The sequence below is a fragment of the Falco punctatus genome (assembly GCF_963210335.1).
Source record: "Falco punctatus genome assembly, chromosome: 12".
Lineage (NCBI taxonomy): Eukaryota > Metazoa > Chordata > Aves > Falconiformes > Falconidae > Falco > Falco punctatus.
The window spans coordinates 22,006,365-22,030,308 of record NC_137592.1 but is presented as its reverse complement, the minus strand read 5'-3'; the positions used below and the strand labels follow the sequence as shown (position 1 = coordinate 22,030,308).

The 23,944-nt window shown below is 42.1% G+C and overlaps 1 protein-coding gene and 1 long non-coding RNA gene across 11 annotated transcripts in view; one reads left to right on the top strand and one right to left on the bottom strand.

Moving 5' to 3' along the window:
• The window catches only part of LOC308072159, a 30,320-nt gene extending 6,458 nt beyond the window's left edge, over positions 1 to 23,862 (top strand). The window contains exon 2 of the long non-coding RNA XR_013931552.1: positions 277 to 23,862. This is a non-coding gene — a long non-coding RNA (uncharacterized lncRNA). The remainder of the gene's footprint in view (positions 1 to 276) is intronic.
• TRERF1 (transcriptional regulating factor 1) overlaps positions 1 to 23,944 on the bottom strand; it is a 102,463-nt gene that overhangs the window by 39,754 nt on the left and 38,765 nt on the right. The gene's annotated exons all lie outside the window — the stretch shown is intronic.

The following is a 23,944-nucleotide window of genomic DNA, read 5'->3' as shown; positions in this document are numbered from 1 at the left end:
AAAAATAAAACCAACCTCCTCCTTTGGACCACATAATTTCTGACACCATTCCTACTTACAGATCGGCTCAGTTTTTTGTTTGTTTTATGGAGGAAGAGAGTAAGCAAACACAGACTTCAGTTTTTCTTCATTTACTGAACCTACGGCATACAGGGCTCATTTATCATCAGGCCCTAGACTCAAGCTGAAATGCTAATTGCAGACACAAAGAAAAATGTTTCTTCAATAATTAGTAAGCAAGCAATTCTCAGAACAGTGTTATCTGATTTATCACAGGATTCTGGAAAGAAGATGGTGGTGCTGACACACTCATGGTTTCCCTTCTGTTCACTTTTCACTTACAGCAGATTCAAGCCTCTCTGGAGTATCTACTCAAGAGATCTGACAAGAAAGGTAATGTGTAATTCTAAGCAGGATGGATGCTAACCTCCCCACTGATGCATCCTTGGGAACTGCCCATGAAACAGTGGCTACAAGCAATGGGACCAGAGAACTGAAAAGTAATGCCTAAATCCTCAGGTATTTTTAGTTCAGACTCTGGACTTTCCGACTGAAATACACAACCAATAATGCCATTTCTAACAACTCTCTTCACCACAAGTACCGGCAAACATAACTTGGGGCTATAGAAGGGGAGTGAAGAGGGATTCTGAGTCGACTTCAAAAAAAACCCAATTAAAACAGAAGGTAAAAATAACTGCAGCAGAAATGAGAAGCGAGGGACGTTGCAAACAGTGACCAAGTCAAAAGCAAAAGCAGCTCATGCAATACTAACCAAACCTCAGCAGGCAGTGCTGCAGTCTTGCTTACCCAGAGGAAGCAACTAAAGATCTCCCCAAAGTTTCAATATAGCCAGACCCAAGGGAAGGCAGAACAGGGGCACAAATCTCCAGGAACCCCTCCCTTGATAAAAAACATTCCCACTCGGAAAGCATGGTGGCACACTTCCAGAGCCCAGGCTGCTGTTACCACTGGGTGGCCTGAAGGGCTTGGAGAGATGTTACTCCTTGTCCTTGCTCCCCTGTACTTGGCTCCAATGGTGCAACACCAGCAATCATGTTAAGGAAACACCGTTATTCCTCTTGGTCAAACCTCACGGTCCTCAACCTAGGTGCAGGCTGCAAAACTTCCTCTTGAGAGTGGCGAGGTGGTTGTTGTTAGGGGTGCGGGGGGCGGCGGTGTTGGTTTGTTTGTGGTTTGCTGGGGGGGGGTGGGTTAGTGCTGATGTAACACACTGCAGTACAAGAAAGGCATCTCTTAGGAATTGAGTAGTGAACTGAATAGCTGTTATTGAATATTGATACTGAAATCTGATACAACGTTACTTTTTTTGAAAATGGATATATTATTGAAAAGATAAAAGAATTATCTTTAAAAAGCATACAGGCTGCACAGACCACAGGGCGCTATCCGGGAGCCAGGACTCGCCAGCAGCAAGGCTGACGGTAGGCACACGCTGACCAAACCAGTGGAGCACTGGGGCATGCCAAAACAGCCCTCCCCCAAGACTGCATCCAAAGGAGGAAAGCATCAACCTGCACGAGCACGAGGTAGGTAGGTGTTCAGATGGCAGTCTCATCTGACAAAGATCTCAAGCAGAGACCTCAGGGGGAGGGCTACAGCATTGTGAAAGGATTTTCTCCCAATGTATGTGCAACCTTACTTCTGTTCCTTTATTTACTACCACGCTTCAGTTAAAAGACAATAAGAAGGATGGATAATTTATAATGGAAAGTACTGCATATATGGTTTCAAGTTGCCTCCAAACACCTAATGTATAAACATTTGTTTGCCTTCAGATGTTAAGTATCAGGCTCAAACAGGATTTTGTCTTGTACAAAACAACACTTTCTTTTTTAATAAGCAATGGTCCTACTTAAAAAAGATAATTTTTTTAAAAATCAAATTTTCCTTATGGAAGACTCAGAGACAAGCCTTCTGGATAAGTATTAGCTGCACGAGAGACACAAGATAAATTGAAGGAGTACTTTTTTCTGCCATATTCTTAGCATTCCCAGCCTGCAAGTTCAAGCTGCAGGAAAAAAAAAAGTCTGTGTATCAGATGCTGTACCAGATAATACAACAACATGAATCTCTACAGATCATCTTTGAAAAGTGAAGAGTTGCAGTGAGACTAATTTTTTAATTTTATTTTTTAAATATCGAGATCCCCGTTACTCAATTTTCATTTTAGTTTTTCTACAAAGCACTGGCCCAGAGAAAGCTCATCTTACAGAAAGACCTTAAGACATTCTTTACCTCATCTTCCCCTGTCTCTGGTCTCTGCAGGACTCTGCTAATGTCTCTGGTAATGCAGGGCTCAGATAAGCCTATGTGATCCCATACTGTCCTGCTGGTGTATTTTCCAGTAATCCCTAGCTATCTCAAAAGCTGTACCTCTCAATCTTCTACATGTGAGTTCTACCCAGGTCTAGATTAAATAGTGGACTCTAAAACCTCTGCACACTGAAAGTTTCAGTTGTAATCTCATCAGCTCCAGGCACTGAGTTCTGCAAGGCTGAAATGGTCTGAATGGACCATCCATAAGGTTGCGCTCCTTTGAGATCTCCTGCCCTCTTGACAGAGATGGTATGAAGTTGTCTTCCATCACAGGGAGACCTATGATTGAGTTATCAAACTTTCTGACACTTTCTGAAGGCCTGCAAGTCTGAGCCATCATTCCCCAGAGACCTTCTCTTGAGTCAGCCCACTGACACACAGATTAATGGTCTTGTCTCAAATACTATTACAGTGGTTCTGCACAACGCAAACAACCATTGAAAACAGAGCGAGTCTCAGTCTGGTGTGCCTTGCTTCTAGCCAGCTCCAGCCTTCTCTTCTTGTCCATGGTGTATCAACGGAAGCCACAGCTTAGAGGCTGCTCTTCCATTCAGATGCCTGCTGGAGTGCTCTCCTTCCAGACATGACCTACTGCAGGCCACAAATACATCAGGAGCTGACGATGAATGATGACAATCTTTCAGTGTTTGTGTAAGAGGAAAAACATCTCTCTGGTAGTCTTTGTGTGCAGCTAAATGCAGGCAGTGCTGAGGGAGCTAGCGAAGCCCCTTGACTTTCATCAGCAAACCAGGGTACAATTACAGACTGTGGTCCTGGAGATCCAACTGATATATGATTATATCCTTATTTCTAGTAGATACACTTGTTCATGTCAGGAGAACCTGAAGATAAGATTCTGATGATTTGTTCACTAGTCTGGACTATGAAGTCCTGAACTGAAATATTCCTCTTACAGTAAAACATACATTGCCAGCAGTTTTCTCTGGACAACACAGGACTACTTAAAACATGAAATCCTGAGATGGACAGACCTTAGACTTTTCTAATTTGAGGCTTCTGATGAGTTTCTTGAGGAAGATGAGATTTGGGAATGCTCATAGGTCTTCATCCTTTTCAAAGCGCAAAGAATAGCGAGTGCAGTCTGCACAATGGTAACAAACATAAGCTTCACTCTACAATCTGTGGTTGATCACTATTTTCAGCTCTTTAGGGGGTTACACAGTCCATTTGATCTGGGGAAAAAAATGGTACTAGATCTCTCTGGACATGACTTTACTGGTCTGCTGACCAAGATACAGATCTTTCACACAAGCAGGAAACTGGCACATTTTATATGCCCCCAAACATAGGACACCAAGTCAGCAAGAAACTTCTCTCATTCATATTACCTGAGCATTTTCATTTGCTATAAATCATCATCACCTACTTCTTCCAGATCTCACTTCTATTTCTGCGCTTCTTACAGGCTCTTAAGAACAAGAGAATTAGAAATAAAGTTTTACCAAGTCAGTAGGCTCATTTCTACTTTCATTTTAGACGTATCCTCAAACGGACAAATTGTCTTCCAAGTATTGGGTTAATAACAGAAGGAATTTGCTCTGGACTTGAGGATGTCACAATTTCCAGTGGGTTCATGTATCTTTTGGGAAGTCCTAAACTGAAAGACTTTAGATAAGATGGAAAATCCTGACAGAATTCGGGCTTTTGACTCCATTCTCATGCCTAAAGGATCACCACAGAGGGCCAGTCTGGCCTCACAGGGCTGTTAGCATCTGCTTTGTTTCTAATAAGCAGGGGGAAGGAAAGATCCTCATAGCTTCTACTCCTAAGTCTAGCAAAGTGGTAAGGAAAGAGTTCTCCCTCTCCCACCCAGGTGCTTTAAAAAAAAAAAAAAAAAAAAAAAGAAAGATCATCCACGTGAATTAAACAACTTGCCAAATGATTCATTACTGTCGTATCTAACAAAAAAGTACCATGTCAATGAACAGAATCAGAAAATTAAAAATTATAACTGCAGATAATTAGAGAAAAGCGCATGAGTATTATTAATTCTGAATCTCAGGAATGTATTACGTACTTGCTGCACCTCCTTAACATTGGGAGAAAAAATAAAACCAAATTCTATTTAGTTGCATAGCACCAGCCTTTGCAAAAAGGGTAAAAATAACGTTCATCGCAAGAGGCAGGAATCTAATAGGTTAGATAGTCTATGATGAGAACTCTGAATAAAGCAGATAGTATCAAATTACTTAACTAAAAAAACCCAACAAAGCAGCTGTTTACAGATAAAAAGAATACTTGCCTATGCGTTTCCAAATTAACAACCAACTGGAATTACATGTATTTGCTGTTTTAAAATAAGCAAAGAACCAGATACATGAAAGATCTGGATTTGCCCACCCTCTCAGACACGCTGGGTTTTAACATTTATGGAGTACTAAAGAAAATACACCACCTCTTTTCCCTTGATTTGATGTTACATTTGGCACAAAACTTTCACGTTCAGAAACAGATTTGGCTAGACAGCAGATGGAGTATTCCATTAAAACACGAGTGGCAAAATGTGCCCACCCTCCCAGTCACAAGCAGCAAACCACTTCTCAGTAACACCTGCCAGCAGATCACGAGCTGCTCGCACAGATGCTTTCCCACAAAACACCTTTCCTTAGTCCTATCTAAAAGTGTTCTTCTCCATAAGCAAACTCTGTAATAAAAAAATAAATAAATAAATAAAAATCAGGGGAAAGCAGCCTGAAGTAGTCTTGCTAGCACTGTACACTCACCCAGAAGAGCATACAGAAACACCAAGAGCATCAGAGGTAGGCAGACCTGCAGAAAGCTATAAATGTCAAACAGAGGTCAGGAGCACTGGGTTCAGCAAGAAATTACTATTTCAAGTTAAGCATAACTAGGAGGAAGAGAAACTCTGTCCACCTTATAAAAAATACCTGTGGCAATGACAAAAAAGAAAAAAAAAAAAAAAAAAAGAGGAGAGAAAAACCAGAGGGTACATTAATTATAATGGTTCTGTGGTTCTCCACTTTATTTACAGCTCCTGGCTCAGCAGCAGGCAACCCAATGAGAACATTTTTCACGGTGCAATTTCTAATGCAAATACAAGTAAAGGTAACCCTAGAGTGGTTTGCTAACTTACATAATGAGACAGGAAACAAACGGTGCAAGTGAATAACGATCACGTCAAATGGATTCAGAAAGACCACAGGGCTCAATAAATTCTTTGACAACTACATTTACCTCAACTATCTAAAATACCTCTTTTTTTTCCATAAATATATAAACAACTTTCCCAAAATATCATTTTAACAGTAATTTAAATATACATTCCATCAAAACATAAAGCCATTCTCTCCACCCTCAAAACCAAGAAGTGACCACTAGAGACAGAAATCTGTCTTTTGTGCTCAGCAAGTGCTTATTTACTGGCTTCGGACAGAGTGAAGAGCCCCAGGAGACAACACCGAGGTCTGCCCTGGCAGCTCCTTTTGCACTACCTGCAGCTAAAGCAACTTACAGGAGGTGAACGAGAGGAATGGAGGAGACAGACAGAAAGATGCATGTGTGGGAGAAACTGGTGTACGCAAGCAGGTGACATGCAAGTTCAGGTCTCTCAACAACGCTAAAACATCTCCTTGAAACCGGGGCAGGTTCACCAGGGATTAGCCTCGCATGTTCAAGCAGCAAGCATCTCATGTCTGTCAGCAAATTCAGGCTGGTGACGGGGTTAAGGTGCAGCACCCCACAGACTCGACCAGTGACAACAGCACAGGTTGGAGTTATACCAACTGCATGCTTCTCCCCCTCAGTTTATAGTTTACAGCCATAAATGACCAACTCCAGTAACAATCGACAGACCTGCTTGCTCCATAACAAGGGTCACACAGATTCGCACCACATTATTTCTCCCAGCCGTTCCCTACAAGGACGGCCTCATACAAACTTCCACCAGACAGCTACTAGCCCCAAGTTGTTACGATTTTACTCAAAAGTGTAGCATGACAGGGGGAAAAACTCCTATAATATTTTTTCTTTTAATTTTAAAAATTGAAACAAAATAAATTCTGTCTGGTTTAAGAGCACTTTTCCAAATCATGACAGACACAAAGTTTTCCATCTTTTAAAATTTGTGAGGTTGCATCAAACACCTGCATGCCCTCAAATGCTCTTCTCTCTGGCTTGCCAGGTCACCTAGTAAAGAAATACTTGCAACAACATCTTGGGCCCTTGTTCATCCCAATGTTTTGAAGCAGTTTCTAATATCATAGAAAATTCCTATCAACAGCTGTTAGTGGCACAGAAGGGATCTGTTTGCATACAGACGCTCATACGCTAGCAAGCACATCCCTGAGAGAAGTGATGCATGTCACTTTCTGCAGCCCATTTAACTACGTGTAGTTTCAATTTGTACTTCGCTCTGAACAGCGAGGAAATTCAGGAGGTGACCTTGTATCTCTATCAGTTCACAAATGCCTACTGCATTTAGAAAAGCAAGAAATGCAGGTATATGTATTTAAGATGTAAGCATTCCTTCAAGGCTGTAAAAAGTATTTTGCACCAGGCAAACTATTTAAAAAGGACTTCAGATCAATGCCTTCATTACCGCCCTCCGAAGATGTCCTACTTGACAACTGTGGGTGCAACAGATACAACCGCAAGTCTGGTTGGCTCATCCCTCCAGGTATCCTATACAGCCACCAAAAAACCCAAGAGGTGGGGGGAGAGGAAAAAAGAAAGAAAAAAATAATAGTTTACAGAAAAGAAAGCGACCCAGAGCATGGAAATTCAGTTCCTGCTGAGCTGCCCTAAAGAAAAGGCCCTTTGTCTCTACTGATTGCAAAGGGGCCTAATGAAGTCAGGAACCTAATGAGATTAGCCGATTCTGTCAGAAGCCTAAACTTCTGACAACTCAGAATATCCTGGTATTGATACCGCTCTTCTGCAGTTTATATCATAAACTGCAACAGCAATAAGTGCAGTTAAACCTTTTCCATAACTAGCCAGTATCAGCTTTTCAGGGACCAGACATCATTTGGCTTGTAGCTAGGCTACAATGCATCGCTAACGAAGACAAGGTTACGAGAAAGCAGGCTGTGATGAGGTAGGTGCGATGGTATAACACACAGAGCAGGGAAAACTTTCTGCAAGGCAAACAGCAAAGATCCAATACTTTCCTGCTAATACGCTGGAGAACCATAAGAGTGCCACCTCTGGAATTGTATTTAATACCCAAACACACCAAATCCACCCACGCACCCAGCTGAAAACCCTCCAAACACGTAGAGCTGCCCACCCACACCAAACCACCCCCGAGAACCACCTAAATCAGAATGACCACTGAACATACCGAAGCGCCGCATGTGCTATTAGACCACCGTGGTAGCAAAAGCCGAACAGCATATAGCAAATGCCCAAGCTGCACCTCCTACACCACATATACGCCACTGAGCAGCTGGCCTTTTCCACTGGACGGCATCATAAGGAAGAAATTTTGCAAGAATCTCAGCAGCCCTTAAAGCTGCTGTTGTGTGTCTGGAAGAAAAAAAAAATAAAAAAAAAAATCCTAACACACAGTACCACTCCCACAAAAAAGGGATAGAGCTTGTTCTTATGTAAGTATGTATATTATTTAACACTCCAAAACAACAGTTCCATCACATCTATGCAAAACCAGAAGTGGTGGAGCTGAGGCGGGCGGGGGGTGGTGGTGAATTTCTACTCTATTGTATCTATCCATTTTGTTTATTTGCCTCTGGGCTACTGTAGGGCCCTCACCCTGCAGAACAAGGACTACTATCCATTTTCTTTCTCTTCCTTTCTTGTAGCACAAGGTGACTAATGTGAGTATAATTCACACCATATTTGCATCTAATAACTATTATCTCCTAGGAAATTATCTTTTCAATCTGGGAAATAGCGATTACAAAACACCTTAAAGGTGAGATAAACAAATGCAGGCCATCATCTTTCTCAAGCAAACAATTGTTCCTGCTTTTGCAGTCATCTGAAAGGGTTTTGCTCTTCCTTAGATTAAACAAACACATGCGGCTCTGATGCATGCATTGCTTCCGAGGTAGATGTGAAGGAGAAGGCCTAGGTGACAAAAATAACCTTCAAATAGATGTTAGTGTATTCACATTGCAAAGAACATAAAAGGAGGCAGGAAGGAGGGGGGAAGTGTCTCTCTCTCATGTCATATTTAAGTGACAGTACAAGTAGCAGTGACTTCTTTCCCCGAACTGCTCACAGATATGGGACCATTGCATAATCTTCAATAATCTTGCAAATTCTAGTCACATTTTTTTGTGAACGTTACAGGAATTCACAGAATTAAGAGCAAAAATCATGACTTTTTTCCACTCATCACTCAAAAGAAACAGATGCAAAATAGAGCAAGTTTTCCTGTAAAAACAGTTTCGTCCTACTTTATGAACTAGTTATTCCTAACTGTAACCACCTCCCCTCACACAGAATATTATGTAGTGCTAAGAAGCTTCTCCAGTCTCTACACACCAGCCATGATAAACAAGTTGTTTTATGGCAAACAGAAAACCATGCACACGCACAGGAGTACAGCAGCTGGCTGACAGAAGCTGATGTACCTGTGCACCCCAAGCCGAAACCCACCTGGGCAAGCAGCACTGGGAAGGACAGCCAAGGGAAGGGAGAAGCAGCACAACTTGGTGTGGAACTGGAGAAGAGGATGAAGAGAATGAATGCAGACGTTTGAGATTTTGCCCTGGTAAAATCTTGGGCCAAGATGAATTTCACTAACATTTCTGCAGATACAGAGATAAAAATCTCAAGAGACTCAATGTGGAAAGTTACTTAAAACATGCACAAATTTAATTTGTTACTCAGTCTTTCAGTAACCAATTTTCTGCACTTCAGTGAAAGTAACAGGGGAAAAAAAATATTTAAATCTTATAAAGTAATACAGAGAAATACATATTCCACTTCAGAATGGATTATTTTTAGGACCATATGGAAAACATCCTTCAAGGATACCATCCCTTGGTGGCACCTTAGATGGCCTGCATGACAAGCATGTATCCAGTAAGTAGGTAACTCAATGTCAACAATATAAAGACTAAAGCAAGCCAAATTCAAATTTATTTGAAATATGGCTTTCTAAAATACCAAAGGAAAAAAAAAGAAAAAATAAAAGCATTTCTGCAGTAAAAAGACAGTTGGGGCTTTGCATGGCTTCAAGTGCAGCAACATATAGCCTTTGTCATATCTAAAACCAAAATCTTTTCGCTTCAGCCTTTTCCAGGCCATCCTTGTTCTCTTGACAGTTTTTCTCTACCTGATGTCTTTTCTAGTTTTTCATTCACATACGTTATGGTTCCTGACAGTTTCACAACATTGTCCTGGAAGACTTTTAAAAATGAATCCCAGAATTTGAATCTGGGTACTCCAGAGCCCATCTCCAGCCCCTTTGCTGTTTGTCATACTGGCACTGCCTTGTCCCAGGCAGCCCTTGCAGCACGTGCAGCCTGCTTCTCCATCCAGCTGCATTACTCAGTTTGCATTTCTGTAAGGGCCCACTCCAAGTGGAAAAACCACAATTTCTCTTTCATTTCACTTCCTCTGAAGCCCCTAATGTGTATCAAGCAGTTTTCCTTACCTGGCCTATGCTAACCTACTATAATCTACAGTACAGATATGTGAACCTACCTTCGAGAAATCTGCAAGGCCATTAAATGCACCAACCACAGTGCTATGTTTTCCCGATTCAAGATAATATGAAGGAACAAAACGAACTGCCCTAGTTAACCATCCCATGGAGTCTGGAAGAAACTTTCTTGTAATTTTGTAGAAAGGCATGCTGCATCTTTTCTGTGCGAGGCATTTGTATTTTAGAAGTAACACGCACTAGAAAAATACATTTTTAATACACCTGCGCTACACTTTTGAACATGTAAAATAAGTACATTACAAAAGTCTGGTAATTCATGATTTCTGAAGTTAAATACAAAATGTTTGTCTCCAGTCAGACCAGCGTAGTGTATCTCCACAACCTTACCCCTCACCACTCCAGACTTTCAAAGCTGAACTCACAGCTGTTTGGGGAGGTGTGCATCCCTGCACGTCTGTGTAACATCATTCTCAAAGTGCCTCCGAGGCGGCGGTATTCACTCTTTCTCAGGGAAAGCCACAGACTGGAAAGAATAAACTCCTGCAGTATTAAGTTATTTAATACTTCAATACTCTAACAGATTTAAAAAAAAACCCACACAAACAAAACTGAAGCCTAGTACAAGGGCCTTTTCCCAGAGTGGTTTTAAGGCAGAACCAAAATTGGTTTACATCAATGAAGTGAAATCTACATGACTGGGTCAGGAATTGTGTCTTGGGAAGAAAAGTTGCTATTCTTTAACTCCTGAGCTTCAAAGAAACTTTAAGAAATTTTCTTTGCAATGTTTCCTTCAACGGAGCTCAAATCACGCTCAGGTATTGCCATCTTACGCCAACCAGAACGGGTGAACAGCACTCAGGCCCCTCTAACAACCACAGATGTTGGGAGGTCACTGCCGTGAGTCACAAAGGCGCCCTACCACTCGCCTTTGTAGTATTTACCCAGAAAAGGTAAGCTGGCATCACTTGGTAAACTTAGTTCTAGTCAAAGGCCTGGTAAACCTCACTTTTCAGGCAGCAGAGAGACATGCATCTACAAGCCAGGGCAAACCACCACCTATGTTAAACACCAGGAGGGCTGAAGCCTCTCTCTCACCGACAGAGCCGCAGCACTCGGCAGGCTGACTGCAAGGTGGAAGCAGTACGACATCACTTGAGGGCTCCAATACTTTCATAAGCAGTCTAAAACACATATAGATGTCTTGGCTTCAAGTGACAGGTACAGAAAGGGAATCTTTTCAGCAGGAGGCAGGGGTGGAAGAGCTCAGGGACCTGCTAAGAGAACCATATCCTCCTCTCAACAAACCCAAACCACACCTCTCCTTCAGGTAGACAAATAAGGCAGGACAATCGCTGGAAATAGTCTGAAACAATTCTCTGCATTCAAAACTGTCTGATCCTGAACAAGGGTTAGGATGTAACAAGGAGCAATGCAAACAAAGGCTGGAACAACAGTGTCCTGAAGGTGGAAGAGCTACAGGCTTGGCGCGCTTAATTCAAATATTTCTGACAGGATACAATTTTCCCAGCCTAGTTTCTCCAACAGATACACACTTCTGTACTTTCCTCTTCACTGTTCCGAGTATTTTTGGTTTGTCAACATAACTGTGGATTTAAAAAGGCTGGGAACTGGACTTACAAACAACATTTGACAAAATCCTTTTTACAATACTAAGAAAATTGAGGTTTATTATGGAGAGCATTTGTGCAGATTAGAAAGCAGCAGACAGAAAAAAAATACATGGTAACAAAACAAGCAGCTTTCAAGAAAGCAAAAAGAAAAAAAGATCAAGGGAGGGATGCCCTCAGCCCTATATCGGGATAGCAGTGTTTCACATATTCTTCAATGAACTGCAAAGACACGAAGGCAACACCTCCTCTCCCCTCCCCATCCCCCAAGAACCTCAACAGCAAAAAAATCCACAGATGACAAAATTATTTACAGTTGGCCAAAACCAGCGAAGACTGGAAAGAATTCCAGATGAACCATGCAAGGCCAGGCCAAGGGGCAAACAAAATCCACTGCAGATCAATAAAAAGCAAAGTGCATTTAAATGAAAAATGTGAAGCACTCAGAACTGATTGTTGGGTTTAACAGTTCTGGAGCAACTCAGTATTTGAGTCAAGTCTTCAGCAAGTAAATGAAAAACATGGCTAGATATGCAAAGATACAACTTAGAAATATTTTTTTTTTCCATTTTGAAGTCGAATGCATTCACATGATTATCTAAAGGATAAGACCAACAACTGTTGTGCCACAGCATAAATCAGAAGCGTGTTCTCCATCACAGTGCTGTGTTCAGCTCTTATCTGATCTCTTCTTGAGATAGCAGATATAGTAAAAGGTTCAGAAAATGGGGACAAGAATAATTCAGGGCAAAGACAGATTTCTGTACAAAAGAGACAGAGAATTCTGAAGCAACCACACAAACAGGAGATGGATAAATTATCAAGGACATAAAAAAAGAACTGTAAAAAAGACTACAGTGCTCCTATAACTCATGCAGAAGCAAGGACATTTCTTAAAGAGCAATACGCTTAAAGCTGCTAAAAGGAAATGTGTGTTTGTTTAGCTGGTTTGGTTCTGTGGCAGTGCTCTGTTGTTCTTTTTTTATTTTGTTTTTATTCAGTGCTCAGTTTGTGCAATATTTTGCCACAATCTATGATGAAGACCTCAAAGGTTCAGATAAAGACTACAGTTTTATATAGCTCATGACGACGAGTCATTTACTTTAGGTAGGGGAAAGATCAGAAACACTCACCTGTCCTCTCTATATTTGCAGGATGCAATATTTTCATGACACAGGACTGAACTAACATAAAAGGCTCAGAATTTTCCCTTTGAGACTTGAACACAACTGTCCACCTTAGGACAAAGGATATGCTGAAGTATCAGGTACGGCCCTTGCCAACAGTAGGCAAAGTACACACACACAGGTTGCAGAACTGGTCCATTAAGATACCTAATCGTCTGCAGAAGTGCAGAGTGGTATGTCCACACAAAAAAGCAGAGGAAGGAAGCCAGGAACAACGGAACATACAAAGCTTTGTTAGGAGGCTTCAGCCTAAGGATGCTAGATACAGGGTAGTTGCGTGCTCTGTTCAGAAACGATTTTTGCTATGTTTGGAACAAGAAACTGCACTCATTTCTCACAAGAGGGCTGACACACTGAAGAAGCTGCTGGTTGCATCAGGCCAGTGGCATCGCAGTGGTCCAGCACAAACCACATCCTTCAGACACCATCCCTTCACAGTGTTCACAAGAGTGCTCATATGCAAGGTATTTACAACAGGAGCAATATATTTTTGCCATTAGTGTACACTCTTCACCAACTTATTCCTGAGTGTATGAGCCCCTTGTTATGCATGACAGCATGAGAGATTTTTTTTGTATCTAGAAACCACCCCAGAACTAGGTTAGCCTGGCAGGCTTGCAGCACTTCATTTACATATGAGTCAATCCTTCTGCAATACAAACATTAGTGATGCATTCCCCACTGTCCTTCTATTTATACTCACTATTTAACCTGCAGGCATCCCAAGTTAATTAAACAAATCAATCCCATTGAGATAATTGTGTCTCAAGCAAATTAACACAATTAGCCTTTTAAAAAGAAAATCCAAGCACTACCCACGATATTTCTTCATATAAATCATGTGCTTATTCCTCTGACTCTAGGTTCACGGCTATCTAGGAATCTGCATTAAAATGAAGAGTATAATGACACATGAAACTGGCTCATGTGTGACTGTTACAGGCAGCAGCTTCTCTGTTTGCATCATACACTTCCTCTGAAATCAGAGATGCCCATCAGAAATACACATCCTTAGAGCAGAAAGGACCAAGTAGGGATCCCACTGCACCGGACACTTCCCAGCTGTATCTCTTCGAGGACAGTCCCTGCTCCAAAACAGTACATTACACTGGCACTTACAGCCGTGGTGAGATAAGCAGTGATCTAGTTAATTGGATACACCAGGGCTTAGAGGCACTTCTTAATCCCTTCTTCTCCAGCTCAAGTTCACAGAAACCCCTCTGGAACAAGCTGAAGTTCCGCAAAAGACATGCTGGCACCCACTCTCTTTCAGAGACCCGTGCCTCCAACCCTCACGCGCACCGAAGCCACTGTGGCAGTTTAACGGACACCATTATCCTTGGCCACCCACTGCGTTTCTGGGGTGCTTTTGTTCCCCTGGACAGCCTCAGAGGAATCTGACATACCCCAGCCTCCCCAGTCACAGCCCACCCTCCATTCAGTTCTCAGCCACCCTGCACCGTGGCCAAAGCAGGGGCAGGCATTCTTTTCTACCAGTCCTGGTAACAGATGAGGGCACAACTTGGGCTGAAAGCTGGAGATGTCTCCAGCTACCGCAGGAAGATTGAGCAGAGCTCCTCTGTCAGAGCCTGCGAGGAAGAGAGGTAAGAAGCATCGAGCATCCTGCGACTAAAACCAGAAAACTTAAGTAAGAGGCCAATGTGCAAAACCACGACCTCGTCAGCTGAAGCACCTAACCAACCCCACTCTTCCAAGAGACGTTAAAACATCTATGCAGTATGTCTGCGACACTGCGGACTAAGCCCTCACAGCTGCCTGCGACGGTTACTGCGTTAATTCACACGAGGCCGTGAGCAGCGAGGGTCGCTCAAACGCAGGTGACTCCATCGCACAGCTCGTGAGGAACTGCTGAGCAGAGGCAGGTAAGTGTGCGTCTGTATGTGCGTGCGGGAGAGACGGGGAGAAAGAAGAAGGGGGGTGTGTGTGTGTGTGTGTGAAAAAGTGTTGCTAACGAACCTAACCAGTAATAACTGTCTTCTCGTTTCTATCAGCAGCCGATCCAAGGAGGGGCGAGCTGCTCCCCCCGGTGCCTCCCGGCTGCTAGGCAACTGCCGCAGCCGCCAGGGGCAGGCGGGCACCCGGCATTAACTTCTCTCTCTTTTTGAGGGTATTAAAAAAAGCTTATGCTAGTACAGTAGCTGCAAAACTGGTAAGTTCCTGAGAGTAATTATGGGGAGGGGGTGGGGAAGGAAAGAGAAGTGGCAGGCAGGAGAGGGGAGGACGGCAGAGGACCAGGCTGACACACTGCTCCCGGTGAGGGAGGGTACGCAGGAGGTAATTTAATGGAAGACTCCCCCACCCTCTTTGCAAAAGGAGAATACAGCATTCCTTTGTTTTCTTTAGCATACCAAAACTAAAGCATTTTTCCCTCTCTTGGCACATTCCTCATTCACGTGGCACTGTAGCCAACACATCACAGTGGCTCAGCCAATGTGGATGAGATGGTAACGGTGCTGGTCCCTCTGCAGTTGCTCCAAACATGCCTCCAGACCATGCTGGCCAGCAACCAGGTCAACCAGCCCCCCACCTTGCCCAGGGCCCTGCTGCCAGTCTGCCCCACAGGGCTCTCAGCCTCGACCCCAGCCTGCTGCCCCCTCTGAGCTAGCAGGATCCAGCCATGGACCAGACGAAAAGACAGGTTAATGAAATGGGGACTGGGTGACAAACCAGCCTTTTCCTCATGGAAAGACCATTTTTCCAACTTTAGATCTTTTCCGTGGCTTGGTTTAGTGCACAGCCGTGCAAGTGGGTCGGTCAGCACAAGCAAGGTCAACCCCTTCAGCCAGCCACCAGCGGGACCCCAATCTGCAGTTCCCCAAGGTGGCAGCTCCTCCTGTGCCACCAGCTGGGGAAGTTCTGCTAAGGTCCTGTTAAGGAACGCACTGAAGGAGGGTCCCACAATCAAGCCTTCAAGCGAGTCCTACTCGAACTGCACAGACAAGCAAGGGAAGAGGTTAGCCCCAAAGTCACGTACTGGGCTGAACTGGGCAGTCATACCACATTTCTTGTATGACCAATCTGAACTGCACACTACTGTTACCATTTTCATTACCTCCACAAACCAGCGGCAAAACGAAATGCTAGTTCTTATTATTTAAAAGAAAATTTTAAAAAATATAAAAAAAAGTATCTGCTTACAAAAATTAGTACTCCTCAGGAAAGTTAGAAGCAAACTTAATTTATATGACAGCTAAGTCTTCCAGTAACCTGATTTTTACACTGCACAAAAATCAGAATGCTTACATATAAAGATACCTACTTCTTATTAGAAAATGAACTTAACACCACATCAACTCACAACACACAGCACAAAATTTTACATATGTTATCTGTCTATGTATCATTTAAGAGTCAGCACCAAAATGGATAACAGGTATAGCAAGAATACAAAAGTAATTTATTACAGGGCAGCCTGGGAAAAGGGATATACACGTTTATCATAAAGTGTACTTGGAAAACCATTTCTGTGATACAGGATCCACAGACACAGATGTCCTGCCATAAAGAATTCATTATTTACAAATATACTACAGAACACTCCATAAATAATTCACACTCAATACACGTCAGAAGTGAAGGCAACGGCATTTTCTCTGCCATCCTCATGGAGCTCCCTGTACTCAGTGAAACAGAGTTCTGCCACAACATTGCAAACGCAACAAGTACACTGGATTTTCACTGAAATACAACACTCCTTTCTCCACAAAAAGTCTCCCCACCAACACAATTTAGGTAGACTTCTACACAAGCATTGCCACTGTGGGGACGGGAAGTGCAATTTGTTTGTTTTTAAGACATTGAATTGCACATATGAATTTTCTTGCCGGCTCTGTAAATAGTATCAAATTGCCCACTTGTGCAACACTGCTGCACCTGGGCAGTGGACCCAGCCCTACCTTGTGTCCTCCGCTCTGACCTCGCGAGGCAAATGCAGAGGCGGGCAAGAAACTCAGCAAGAGGGACCACCGTCTCTGCGGAAACACAGGGCAACGCTTATTGCAAAAAGAGTGCCAGGAGTTTTACACAGCAATGGAAACATCCCTCCATTTTAAATGAGATTATAACCAACTTTATTTTACATAAGTAAACAAACAGTAACCAGAGAAAAAAAAAAGAAGTCCAGTTGCTACTGATATGGAATGAATCTGGAAAATCTACCTAGCAGTGGCAGGTCCCTAGTGTGTTAGCTTTTAATTTTCCACGACCCATGCAAATTCTCCTATTTCTCAAAAGATCAAGCAAAAACTGCATAAAACCTGTGATCATTTTCCTCTCTATTCTATTTGTACCATTCTTCACTCCATCAGGATACCTGCATGGATGCAAAGCTGCATTTGCCTGACTCCTTTCATCTTTCTAATAAAAAATAATAATAATTAAAAAAAGCATAACAAAACCCCCAACCCCCAGCTACTCAAAAAACCCCAACAAAAGCCCCTCAGAACTCTCCCTGCTCTAACCACAGATGCCCCTCTCCACATGGATAGGCACGCAGGACTTCAATTCTGTTTTCTCTCTTTTGATTCATGACTCAAAACCCAGCAGATCTGTCAAAGACAGGAAAGAAATAATAAAACAGAAAACTTCACCAGCCTACTAGAGATGGTACTGGGAATAAATATGCACATGAACACCAGACTTGGCTGGTACACCCTTTCACAGCATCAGGCGGTCTCCACCCACCTCCCACAGACCCAGAAAGCAGAACAGACCATTGTGATCGCCTGCCTGACCTTCTACCCAAGGTGTGCACAGACCTACATGCAGATACAGTACTTGTTAAAAGTCCAGAACATATATACACTCAGCAATAATCTCCTTTGCTAAAAACAGTTTAACTCACAAGCAAGTGATCAAGAATCCATCACGTCTAAAGGGAGTTGTTTCAGTGAGTAATTTATCCTATTTAATAATTTGTGTGTTACAACTAGCCCAGATTCATGTGGTTTCAACTTTCAGATACTCAATCTCATTACACCTCCTCCTACTAAACTGAGGAGCTTTGTACTTACTTTCCTCTATAGATATTTGCTAAATACAACTCAGCCACTTGACTTAAAGTAAGCATACTAGGCTTTTCATTAAGAGAAAAATAATAATCTAACAGTAAAACAGGTTTTCCAACCGTAATCAATCTCTCAGCTCTCTAAAGCTTCCCCCTCACCTTGTAAAGCATTTTTTTCTAAAGCAGGCACATAAGAATTGCACTCCACATTCCAGTAATGATCCTGTGCCGTCATCATACACTCGTAAAATACTATATACTCCTACACGACGCTTGAATTTTGCATCCAAAGACTGTATCCATATTCTAGCAGCACTGCAAGGACTCCGTATTTTGTTAGCTTTTTACCATCACCCCAGCTCCCTTCCAATGTAAACTGCTCTCTAGCATGTAGTAAGCCCTTCCCTCTGCATGGTAGGCGGAGGTGGACTGGTCTGTGCCAACATTCATACTATTCAAGTAAGTCCATACCAAAAGGAAATTAATCCTCTGTGGGACAAAGGACATGCCATTATTTGCCATACCCCTGATTTTGGTGCCATTTTGAGATTTCAGAAGAAATAACTTTGTTCAGTGTAATTATCAGGGATCTCAAAATAAAATTATCTCAGTTCTACCAACTAAAGGCTCGTAGTTACTTCTCCCTTCCCTTTCCAAATGATCACATCGCCTCATCAGCCACTTATACCCACTGCCATTATTTCTGTATTTGCTTCACATATGTAGACATACATAAATGTGACTGAAGTCCCAGCATAAAATGTGCTCCTCTTTGCAGAAAAGTGCTGAAGAGCTCTAGGTGCATACGTGATGTCCTCGCAAGCAGCAGCATAGCATACTGCTGGTCCATTCTGAGCACTGGATACAGTATTTTTAGATGTAACCTTTACTTCCCTCCCTCTTCACAGAAAAGCTTCAGGAGTTAAAACATATCCTGGTTAAGTAAATGCGAGATTGCGGTTTGTTGTTTTGGTTTGTTGATTATTTTTTTTTTTTTTTGTAATATAGTATCTAATAAAGCATCAGCAACATGAACATTATGGTTATTAGTTTACTTAATATGATGATGTTCCATTAGACAAAAGATAATACAATTGCAGGCTGGAAATTAACTATGGAAACATGTTGATATGGTTATATGGAGTCATGAAACTTTTTCAAATGCAGGAGCATTGTGTCTACAATACAGTTTAAACAAGTTAACTTATTTCAGCTGTATATGCATAATAAACTTTTGCTCTATGCTGTCATATCAGATACTCATTCTTCCAATACATAAATGTTTTGGGTTTTTTTTTTCATATACAATAAAGTATTTAATGACTACTAAAAAAAAAAAAAACCCTATGGTTAAAGTTGAGTCGAAACAACTCACCATAACATAGTGCTTCTCGTGCTTTCAGCTCAAAAGGAGAATTCCTATCGTTATTAAACAGCAGTAATATTTATAGAAAAAAGTACCAAATTAGTTGTACTGCTTTTGCTCTTCCAGAGCAAGATAATTTCATCTTTTAGAGAAACAGCACCAGCATTGCAATGGTGTCCTGGAAAAGTAGCATGCATACAGAGGAGCAGGGGCAGAAGAGTCTCGTCACAACAGAGCTGGATGCCAGTTGATGTTACAGCCGTGATGAGAGGACTGTCTTGAAAAGCAGGGGTCTAGTTGCTAGACCCAAGCACCCAGCACTCGTTTCCTCACATGGATTTATTTAAGGGATGGAAACACTAATGCAGACCTAAAGGCGTTCTTTTACTAGGCTAAAGTTTAATAGAGCTTGAACTTCTTAACAAAGGTCAAAGAAGTTTCAACACACCTCCTCAGGTTAGCATTCCTTAAGTAAAAGCAACGCAGCCATTTGTTGAAGCCTAGTTCAACAACAGAACTAACGGCTAGCCACAAAGCCTTCCCCACAAAGCCTTCCCTAGGATATTTACCTGATTAGCTAAGAACATATGTACTAGAGCTCATTTAAAAAGCAAGTGTTTCATTGGTCAGAGCTAACAAAGTATGGCCAACTTGTCCATCAGAAGTGCCTAAATAGCCAAGCTGAGGGCTCATTTCTCTGAGTAAAAGGGGTTTGGGTGCTGGGTTGTTGGGGTTTTTTTTCCTGTGTTTTGACCTCCATCACAAAGTTAAAGGGTGGCAGTTTCTTCATGTCTGAGTGTGCTAGTACCCCAAGGGCTTTCACTTCTCACCTGCCCACAGGAAGTTCACACCTCACTGTTACCAACCAAAATAACCAAAATACAGCAAGAAGCTCCAGCCATCTGAGACTACATCAATCTTTCCCATTCTCTGTGAGCTGGCTTCAAGCGAACCAAGCAATTTTTGTAAGCCCCCATCAAGCCTGTGGCAGAGAAGCAGAGCCTGGCCAAGGCAGACAGAGACTCCCCGAAGCTGGGACAGCTCGGCCAGGACAGCAAAGATCCCCTCCCCACTATGAAGAGTGCCCGCATCTCAGTGACACCGAGCAGAGCAGATAAAGGCATCCCTTCAAAGGAAAATCCTACCGTGGACATAGAGCTCAAAATGCTGCTAATTGTTATTCTGCTGGCAGGCTGCACATTGGCCTTTTTTGCAGCTTTTGAAGTATGATCCAAACAGCAAAAGTAGGCCGAAAGACTGTTTCTTGTAACTTCAGATTTCTAATAAAGGTTCCAGCCAGTCACTTAGCTCTGCACTTGCTTTTGTGGTTGAATGTATTTCCTATTTAAGAACAGGATTATAGCAGTTCCTGGTTTGTCACGTTTTCTTCAAATAAAGAGCTTGAGCAGCTGCTTCCTCTGCTGTGCGTTACCCTGCATTGGTGAACACTCTCTTCCCTCTCGACCTGCTCAGAAATGCTCAGCCACCTACAAAGCTGATTTACACACACGAGGCAAGAAGATGAAGGATTTCAAAACCACATCCATGATGACAGTCCATGGGATTTTTTTCCTCCATACCTAGACTTCAATCCTCCCTTTTCCATCTGTACTTCCCAGCTCTTTCAGAGTAACGAGCAAACATTCCTCTAGCTTCACAAATCTGGCACATTTCATTTTCCTTGTCATTTAAGAGATACACACAAACTATTTGGTATTAATAGTAAGAACACTGTGCACTTTGTAAAGCTTTATTCAAAGCATCCTGTGATCTTCCACTGAAAGCATTAATTTAGCACCTTCACAGTACTTCTGAGACACATAATTCATCTGACACAGATGGAAACTCAGAGGTACAGTCGGCTAAAGCGACTTGCTGTTGGGCTAACCACCAGAACTCATGTCCCACCTTCCAAATCCATTCTTTATTTCAGCATTTCTGGCCAATGCTTGCTCCGGTGCTTCCTGCCCCACATCTATGTTCCAAAGAAGTCACCCCTTCCTTCCTCTATTACCACACCTATATAAGTCTCTGGGAGAAATTCCCAGGTATTTTTTTTTCCCAAGGATCTCCTGAGATTAAGTGATTAAGTCATTAAGGAAGAAGTTCATCACCTGCTAAGGAAACTACTTAATATTCTCACCAACAACAACCTGCATGGCTTTGTTCCTACATCCCAGATACTAACCACACTGGCTGAACGTGAAGAGCTAATGTTAACCCCTTTCAAATGCAAAGAATATTCTCAGGGTCTGGTCTTCAGAAAGAGTTTCCCTGTATATGCGAGAGTGCTAGTATGGTATCACATCAGCCTCAATTTGTTTTAAAAGGGAGAGAAAGAACACAGAAGGTCAGTGTCCCTACCCCTTCAACTATTCTTCAGATACTATTATACAATTACATTAAAGTGTATTTCTTTAATAAGTAGTAAATATAAACATATATGGAAGAGGACAAGCAATTAGTATTACGGCAACATCTGAAAATGAAAGGGAAGAATTTCAAATTCAGCCAGTAGTGAAAACCAAATTCCCGTATGAAAAGGCGGCCGGCTAAGCAAATGTGAACTTGCCTTGCATGACAGACAGCGCAGGAGCTCCTAACTGTACATGACTCACTAGAGCTTCCAGAGCATTACTTGTTTTGATGCTTGCACCAGGATCCATCAAAATTACATCTGGACACACAGCCCTCTTTCTTGTTTTAATAGAAGTACTTTAATAACCCAAGAGAATACATTGTCATTAACCACAGTTAGCTATGGTTTTCTCTGAACAGTGGCCATTGCTACTTTTAATCAAACCTCAGGCAATAACGTCTCACCAGAAACCAATGTCAAAACTTCATGTTATCCTACAGAGAGCCCTTAAGTGCCTGCTGAAATCTAAATTAAACAAACGTTTGTGCCTCCTTTTGTGTCAAGTAGTCAGAGCCACAAAGCATCTCAAGACTCCAGCCCTCACCAGGGTACTCAGGGCATGCCATCCCATCCCTTCCGTTCCTTTGCACCATGTCTGGAAACTGGAAAAACAAGAACACACCCTCATCTGGCTCCAATCCTCAAACCAGAACTGAGGAACAACAGCTGGTCTCTCTGAGTAAGCAACGCATGGCGCTCGCGTGTATCAGTTGGTAGAGATAAAGAGCTGTTGAGGGGTGCCTGCATTAACAGCCTCTCTTCATAGAAATGGGAAGTCTTCTAGGCAGCACGGCCCATCCAAAAAATCATCAAAGGAAAAAGTTACACAGCAAGCTACACAGGTGCATCTCATGCATATTTTTCGTGTCTTTCAATCACTAAAAGCTTGTTGGATATCCTTCTAGCATTGTCTCAAAAAGCTCTACTTCAGCTGGAGTTTTGTTACAGGGACTGATGCTGTACCTTGTTCAACTTCAGAGAATGCTTCTAGTGAAGAATTCATCATCATCCCCTCCTTAAAGCTAGAGAAGGGGATGATATTTTAAGCTGCAAGCCAGCTGAAGAAAGCAGAGAGGAAAGGGACAGGAGATGATTTTTCTTTCAAGTTGTCTATTCAAGAAATCCAGAGAAAGTTTAAGTGGGACACGGTCAAGTCTACTCCTTTGCCTGTCTGTTTTTAACAGCACAGACCAAGATAAGGGCCAAAGAGCGTACACTTTTCCTTTGTGTAAGAAAATGCATGCCATCATTAGAATAACACTAGTTTTCTAACTAGTAACGCACAGGATCAAAGTGACACCAGTAGTATTTATTGAAGGTAAAATTCACCTGAGTCTACAACAGCCAGAGCAAACGAAGTGTTCCCTGACCATCAGAAGATGGCTTTGGTGGGAGGGCACCATTACTCCAGTCCCCACAGGCTTCCCACGCTGCCCGAAGCAGATTACTTGAACAGTAACAGCAAGGGCAACATGCATTTCTGGTCTATTCATTTCAGAAAAGAAAATACCACAAGAACAGCTAAAGATTCAGAAAATACACCTTATATAGAGTTTAAAAAGTCTGTGTATTTTGCTTATCAAAGAGGATAATGGTTATCAGTGACTTACTGACAAAATGGCTAAATGTCTCTACCAAAATTTACTCAGAAGATAAAGAATACATTAGCCTAAACTGGGCCCCAAAAAGATGCTGCTGAGCAGAGGAAAAAGTTTTGAAACAGGCTGAGTGAGATGCGTAAAATGAGGCTGTGTACATCGCCCTTATGGAAGTACAGGTCTTGACCTTTTTCATCTCTAAGAAGTATGTTCAAATACCATACTCACAGGCAACTGTTACAATAAATAATGAAAACAATATACTGTTAAGGCTCAGCAATGTGAAAGCAAAAGGGTAATGAAGTACTAAAGCAGTAAGTTTTTTTCCTCCTGATAAAATGGAGGAGGAAAAACAGACCCAACCCTGTTGGCACACTTTGTAGACAAATTCCTTTGGACAATTTATGAAATTTTTTTTCTTCCTCTTGTTTAACAAAATTACTTCAACAGTATAAAAGCTAGCAACATAGCTTCTCAGAAAAGGAAAGTTGCTCTATTCCTTATTGGTAAGCAGTGCACACACACACACAAAAAACCCACCCACAGGAAATTGAAAGCTATTCATTTAGTTTTAGCCAAGTTCTTTGCGAGACTGTACCTTTTGACTATTAGTTGATGGTAAATGTGCAACTATCTGGTACTTAACCTCATATAAGAACGAGACCAAAAAAAAAAATAAATGTATCGACATTAACTTTTACCTTCAGAAAAGAACACAAGTGGTACAAATACAATTGTCTAGAAAATGCTACTTAGCAAAAA